Source organism: Rhopalosiphum maidis, chromosome 2 (genome assembly GCF_003676215.2).
Source record: "Rhopalosiphum maidis isolate BTI-1 chromosome 2, ASM367621v3, whole genome shotgun sequence".
Classification (NCBI taxonomy): domain Eukaryota; kingdom Metazoa; phylum Arthropoda; class Insecta; order Hemiptera; family Aphididae; genus Rhopalosiphum; species Rhopalosiphum maidis.
Window position 1 is genome coordinate 9228989 of NC_040878.1, and position 8757 is coordinate 9237745.

Consider the following 8757-nt stretch of genomic DNA (forward strand, 5'->3'; position numbering starts at 1 on the left):
ACAATAAAATATGATATTATTTTATTAAAAATCATTTTTTTCACCGTCACCATATTATTATTATATTGCATACGATATTGGCAGTGTCACGCGTTTCGTCTACAAATATTATTCCACAGTACCACATGTGTACTCTGTTCGCGTCTACTAATCACTTGTTAGGTATTATTGTTGTTGTTATTATTATCTTCTTTTTTTTTTTTTTTGAAAACGATTTTTGAAAATTTAAACTCCGTACGTACTTGGACGGCTACGCGTCGTTGTTTTCGAAAAATACTACGTTTTTAACGTCATGTACATTCGTGTTCGACTCGAGGTGGCCGTTCCGTAGGCAGATTTTAAAGTTGAAATATTAGCTGGTAATTCACGCGTCAATTTAGTATCATAATAACCGTAGGCTTACCGCGGATATTTAATGGACGAACGGTGGATTTTCTTATCATTGAAATAAAAAAAAACGTGATTATTATACTCGAAAAAGATAAATTATGTTTTTTTTAAATAATTTAAATTATAATAAAAAGTACAGCAAATACGGTTATGAATAAGCGAAAATAAAATATATGCTAACAATCGAACTATATACTGTATACATACTATACGATTTTTATTAGTTTCAACTTAAAAAAAATATATAATATGAAAAATAAAAAATAATGAATAAAAATTTTAAATCCTCCTCTAGTAAAAAATAAAATCTACAAATCCTATTTCAAATATTTCAATAACACGGAAAATTAAAAATAAGGTACATAATACTTTAAATCCTACCTACCTACTCAGACAAATAAATGTAATTATTTTCAATAATAATAATTAGAAAAAATAAAAATAAACGCGATGGACCAGGAACTTCTAAATGTATGTTTAACACATTTTTGTACGCGAAGACTTGAATATATAGTATTATATTATGATAATAATTATTTGTTTCTCTTGATCGATATTTTAATATTACACCAGGTATAATGTATTATTATATAGGAGAGCCCGAAATAAAGCGTATTCCGAGTATATAACATTATCCATACAAGGCTGGGCCATGGACGATTCTCGATTTAGTTATTCGACTGTAGACTTGTTTTTCAACGATCTTATTGGATAGTGAAGATAATTTATGTCAATTTGATTTTAATTATATTTTATTTCACCGTGTTTATAATATATTATTCCATTTTTTCAAATTAACTGTTGGTACGAAAAAAAACTTTTACCGGTAAAATAATAATATAAAAATAATTACACGTTTTAAGCGTACATAACATAATTATCTCATAATACATATTATACATTTTTTAGTCTTGAACTTTATATTATATAGAAGCAAATTTTTATTGTTTTTTTTTTTTTTTTTAGTTTTGTAAATTAATTTTAAGGTCTTTTGTTTATTTTATCACCATTGGGCCATATGTCTCGTGAAAAATATATGGTACATGGTAAAAAAAAACAATAACGTAACTTAAAAAGTTCATTTTTAGTGCTTATTAGCTGATATGATCCAATGTGAGTAATTGAATGCACAAAACTGTAATGTAAAATATGTTTCATATATATATTTTTTAAATTGATCTTGTAAATGTATTTTATAATTAAAACAAGAATTTAATTTAAATTCAATAATTTAACACTCTTTTTGATTACAATTCGTATGTAAATAACATATTAATTGTTTGTATGGGTTAAATTAATATAAATTATTAACTGTATAATTTTAGATGCCGTTAACAATTTGGTAGTTACAATTTAATTACTGATATTGACTTTATACAACCAAAAATTATTAATAATAATATCACTAAATACTTATTTTTTTATTTGATAGTTCTAAAAATATTGGATGGACGACACATTCAAGTGTAGATATTAGAAAAATCCATATGTATGTATAATACGTGATTATTAAAGAAATATAATTTTATTTTTTTTTTTAACACAAATACATATATTATAAATTATTCTGAAACAATAAACATTTTATTATAAAAGTATTATAACGGTCGTTCTAAATTAATTGAAATATTGTTGATAACGATAAGTCAGAATTAAAAAAGGTTTGTATGAATTATTATGGTTATCAAATAATCGAACAGAGTGATTGTTTTTGACAATGAAAGGATATTAATTGGTTTTGTAAATATATTTTTTACATATTTTTTAGCAAGTATTTTCATAAAAGTTAGATTTAAATCAGAATTATGCACAATTTTATAAGCCCAAAATATTTACCATCTGCCTTCGTCATAAATTATAAATGTCATATGTAATTAACCGAATTATTGCTTACAGAGGATAATAAATACAGAGTATATATGATGTAATATACGCAATATATTTGGTTATTAATTATATACAGCTTTATAACTTACTTGGTGTACATTTTACAAGGTTAAAACTTCTGATAATATTTATTATTTATTTTTGTGCCGTTCGGCGATAAACTATATAGATTTTAAATATTTAACATCGGATTGGTAAATTTGGTTATCTGAGTCAACCATTAAAATGTTAATTATAGTGATTTTGGTTAAAATTTATTTTTGATGATATACATACTCGTATTTTTTTTTTTTTACTGTATAATAAAAGCAATAATAATTTTCATTTAAACGAATTATGTTGTTGCATTCAAGTTAGTTTAAAAATGTAATTTAATTGTATACGTTATGAAAAAAAATTATGTTTTCATGGATATCATAATAATATTACATTTACTGAAATGAATTCCCAATATTGCAAGGTGCCGTAAGGAGTTTACGCTTGCACTATCTCAAGATGTGACGAAAATGTCCACCTTATCACAATAATAATATATTAATATATATTATTTAGTATATAAAAAAATAAAATAAAATAACATAACAGTTGAATTATTACTACGAATTATATCTTAACGACAAATTAATACAATTAAGACATCTAATATTACATAGATAGTTAGATTAGTTTATCATTTATTAAATATACATGAGAAAATAACACTTAGAAAAAATAATATGAAGACGTTTAAATAATTATTATAATGAGACATTTTTGTCAAAAGTGTGTTTTAGTGTCAGAAAATTCTATCAATTATTAAAGTCTAAGTTTTTATTTTTACAAAAAAATGTATTTAAAATTGATCGTGAGTGATAACACATTTTTACTATTTGTATTTGTTTTTAAACAACAAATTGTGACAGTAACAAATTAATAATTATTATAAACGATAATACCCAATAATATTGTGTATGAATATTATTGTTATAGTATGATTTAATTTCTTGGGATTACTTGGCCATTAAATATAGACATTTTATATTATTGAAGACCGTATAATTTTTTTTTGTAATTCAATTTATCATACATTATTGTCATCCATGAGTGGACGATATATGGACAAGTATTATAAAGTGTTTGCGTTATAACTTATAATCAAAAGGGTTGTAAAATAATCGAGTGCTATTTTTATGGGGTTTATATTTCAAAAGAAAAATACTATTGATTAATAAATGGTTTAATTAAAGAAAAAAAAATCCATTTTAATTTTAAATGCAACTATAATGTGTTTCCGCGTTGGGGGATTTTAATTTTACAAATTTATTGTTTGTTTTAATGCAATAATGTTATTTTCCTTGGTTATTTTTAGATTATGACCGGAGTAAAGTCAGTGCTGAACTTAAGGATTTCGAGACCTCAATGCAGCTACTAAAGAAGGGACCTTTTAAAAAAATATTAATAAAAACTGCTTTTAATTTAATTTTAAAAATGTATAAAATGCGGTTCCAATAGACATTATCACTGTATACATTCATAAAAATATTAAAAAATATAAAGTGTAACAAAATATTAATTTCCAAGGTACTACATAATACCTCATACTAATAACATTTTTATAAGTCTATTTATATCTTAGCATTATAAAAAAAAAATAATAATAATATTCTATGTACGAAATATTTATCCATGTTGATTCATTTTGTGTGACATTTTTTTTTTTTTTGGTACTTGGCCGGAGGTTGGGTCCCGAGAAGGTAAGGGCCACAAGCCAGCTACCTAGTTTCCTAGGTGGAAGTTCGGCATTGAGTAGAGTTAAATAGCTGAAGTATAGATGAATATCTTACATGTATAGTTTCACAATAATTAGTTTTTTTTTATCCGATAAACATTAAAAATGTTTTAATCTTCAAGTTTAAGGGTGGTTTTTGATGCATAGTAAATTGGATAAAAAGATGTTGGTATTATTTTACAGCAAATATTAAAAATTTACGGTATTTTTCAAAATAACTGTGAAAAACTTTGCGAAAATTTTATTACAATAAAAAAATGGATTACTATAGAGACTTGGAGTTTTTACCAAATATTTGTATAAACATTTTCTAGACATGATAATAGTTATGGATTTTGTCGTACTGTTTATAGGCAGTTGAAGTTAACTAAATTTTTAGTTTTGTTTAATTTATGATAAAATGTTTGTTTGTGAGTAAAAAACTAAGAAAATTTAATGTAAGCATTTATAAATTATTCATACCCAATTAAAAGTTATCGAATATATATATATATATATATATATATATACATATTATGTGTATAGTATGCATCATTGCACGCAGTTAATATTTTAACAAAATAGATATTTAAACGAAAAATAAAAATTTTAGTGGCTTTTATAATTCATAGATATTTATACTACTATCTGTTGGTATTATGAACTTATGAGTTTATTACAACGCTAGTAATATTATACTATGAAACAATATTGTAATTTATTGTTATTATTTTATCTTATTACTTATCAACTATAAATATTTAAATTATACTTAGTAATAAGACTGACAAACTATCTTTTTTCAAAAAATTCTAAAAAGCACTGATTTTTTTTATTGAATTTAAATTTAATACATTCGTAATGGACTTACTTAATGACAAGGCATATGTGGATATTTACAATACAGCATACAGCGATTTACCCGGGTTTTTACTTTTAAATTTGATAAAAATTATTATTATTTTAAATATTCATATTAAATAAAAATACGAGTAGTATACGTAGTACATTTATTATTTCTAAGTCCAAAGTAATTATTAGTTATAGCCTTTATGCAAAGTATGCTTAATTCAATGAATTAATAATAGATTCTATACCTACGTCTTATTATTTTTTGTTATGACGATGTACTATTTATATTATATAGTTAGTACAATATTATCTATTCTACTTGTAGGACTAATATTAAATATTTGTACTTTTATTTATTCTTCTTAATTAAAAAAATATATAAACATATACTAACATTTTAGAGATTTGGTGTTGAATCGCCTGAATTTAAGATGCTTTTAAGCTTAAAAAAAACATTGAAAATTAAAGTGTAACATTCTTTTAAATTAATTTATAAACTGCTGTTTTCTTCAACGTAAATTACAAATATTTTTTTGGAACTCAAATAATCAACAAAACTTTAAAAAGATAAAAAAAGACTGTTGCTTTATATCTTATATATTTTTTTTAATGTACATTTTAAATGATTAAAAGAACGAGAAAAAAAAGAAAGACAAAATACGCGCATGACTTTTTATATTATTACTAAAATTTAGTTTTAACACTTATGCAAAGTTAATGACCACAAGAGAAACTTTAAGCTTTAGCCTGTAGCAATTTTTCTACAAAATCTGTTACTTTATGTAAAAGATTGATGGAAATTTATACCGTTATAAGTATTATTAGATGGTTACCTACGTTAAATACAGATACAATGAAATTAAAAACATTTTGATTTATTAGGTTCTCTTCATTATGTATTATGATTTTACAAAAACATTTTATATATTTGATTATATTATAGTCCAAGTTAAAGAAACATGAATTCATTAGAGAACGTATTTGACGCCAGTACGCCACACTCGCGTTATATGTTATCTCCGTTTTACAAGTGCTGATATAATATATCAATTTTTTTTTTTAGTAGTAAAAAGTTAGTGCAATTTATAGCAAAGAAAACATATAATATGATAATATGTTAATATAAATAAAATAAATATAAAAACAACATAATTATTAACATATTTTTTTTTACACAATTAATATATTAAGCAGTTTATGCATGGTTAGTGTGAATTGATAAATGATCAAATTTAAAGGTAAGAACATTGTGTTTCTACATCGTTTTGCATGATATTTTAATTCTAAGCGAGTCGTGCAAATTCTCAATTTGCTACATTTTTCATACACTTAAATCACTTTTAAATGAATATCGTATAAATATAAAGTTTATATCTATAAATTTGATAATATGTACATTCACTTTAATATTAAAATTAACGAAGCTAAACTGCTGAGCATACATTTGTAATATTATGTACTCGTAATACGTAGACAACAATGAAAAAATGAGCATATGGTGTTCTCTTAAGTGTGTTTATATAATATAGGGATAAAAAGGATTGATATTTATAGTTGAATGAAAGTTTAAAAGCGTAAAGCGATAGTTATTTTATAGAAAAAGAAGTACAGTTAACAAAAAGAAATAAACTGTTGTGACAAGCTGAAGTTCAGTTAGGTGTACAATTGCACAAAGGGGACTGAGTTAAGGCCGAATTTATACAAATATTTGATTAATGCGTAATTCGACCGTTTAGAATAGGTGTCTCGCGTTTAAATTATGCTGTTTCGGGTTATTTTAAGTTACTTTTATGTACAAAATAAATACTATAACACTTTTGTTTTGTATATTATACTTATAATATGGATGATGAGTTGGTCAATAATATTCGTATTTGAAACTTTTATATATTGTGAACTATGACCTCTCGCCATCTGTGCTAGAGTAGCTAATATAGTTCTAAAAATATAAATCATAAAATAACACTGATTTTTATGACTTCGACGTGTACCTATTAATACTAGTGTTTGTGATAAATAAATAAATAAATTGAAATCGAACAATAATGGTTATTTGAATGTTATATTATGGTCATTGAAATTCGCGTGTCGTAAATATCACCAAACCAACGTGAGCAAAAGGCAAAAGCGACATTATGATTAATATCTGTCACGCCAACAAGACTGGATCCCCTTGTTCCAGAAGATTCCGTCTTACCATTAATATTGTCGCGTTGCGCGGAGGGCTTAAGTAGTTTTCTAAAGGGCTCAATGTTTCAATAAGCTCTCGGAATTCCATCAACCTTTCCGAAATTGTTTCGATCGTGTCCATTGTTTGGTGGAAAAAAGCAAACATTATTTCCTATCCGAATTGGTTCGTCTTAATCAAAATATTAATAGTAGTAAGAGTTTACGATGGCACTTAAGAATAATACTCAACTAATTTTTTCTATGTACAAAATATTAGATATATTATCTAATTTGTTATTTTATAGTTTTACAAACTGCTTTAGTTTAAATATTTACATTAAAATTAAATTAAAAATATATCTATAAATTGTATAGAATAATTACTCTCGATTGATAACAGTTAAACTATACATATTTTTAACTAGTTGTAGAAGAGGAGATCTACAATTTTTAATTGTATATTAAAAAATATTGGGTTATCATTCAGGATTAATAATATATTTTATGTTTGAAATATTTTTCACATACATTCAGAGCAAAATAAAAATCTGAAAAAATAAATACATGGAAATATAAAGAATATGAAAATACTTATAAACATATTTATAGTTTAATATAATTCGTTTGGACTATTTTAAAATATAATTTAATTCATTAAATAACTTGAAATTGTGGTAAAACTATTATTTATTATTACAAGAATGATTTAGGTGAAATTTCAAATGAAATAGTTCAGCGTTATTAAATATAATAGTATTGTAGACACAAATAGAGGTGATACATTACTACATCAGTTATAATAATATATGTGATTCGATGCACAAGTGTTGATGTACTATATCAGACTGCGTGTTTCGTTGTTATTTTTATTTATTAGCAAATAAAATTATCAATTTAATCGTCGTGCTTGTTATCGGTAATGTAAACTACACCGACTAGTTCTCACGCCGCAGAAATTAAATTTCATCCCATCTACTTCTAATGTTTACACTATACAATATAATTGAACGACCACGTGGAATTTATACAATTTCTAGCTAAATTAAAAATTATATAGTTTATCGTATTTATTTGGTTAATGAAACTTATTGAATCTAGATATTTTATGAAATAACAAAATTTTATACTCTAACACTAATATGTATATATATATGTAAATTCCATATATTTTAAAACCATAAAAATATTATTATAACATAATAATATAAAAACTTTAAGCATTTGCAATGAAATACTAAAATTATTATTTAAAAAAAATAAAATACGATTTATTACTTGTAATAAAATATTTAAAAAAAAAACATCGAAGGCTAACCTTCAGACATTTTTAATAAGTACTTTACCAGACGACATAGTTATTCACAGTTGATCTCGTTATGACCGTAGTATTTTTCTACGATAAAGAAAACAAGTACCTAAATAGAGTACATAGCGTACTATGCATATACTAATGTGTATAATTTTTTCACTGACTTTTGAGCTCTTTAAAACTCCAGAATTTATTAAATTCTAACATAACCTAACCTGACCTTATCAATAACATAAATAGTTATTTTTGTTATAAACCTAAAAATTTACATAAAATTTATTGTAATATTTTTACAACTTGTAAAATACATAATTCATTCAAACATCGTTAAAGAAAGTACAGTGTAACAATATCACATTATTTTTCTATTTTCATACCTTCATTCTTATAAAACTTGTTAAGA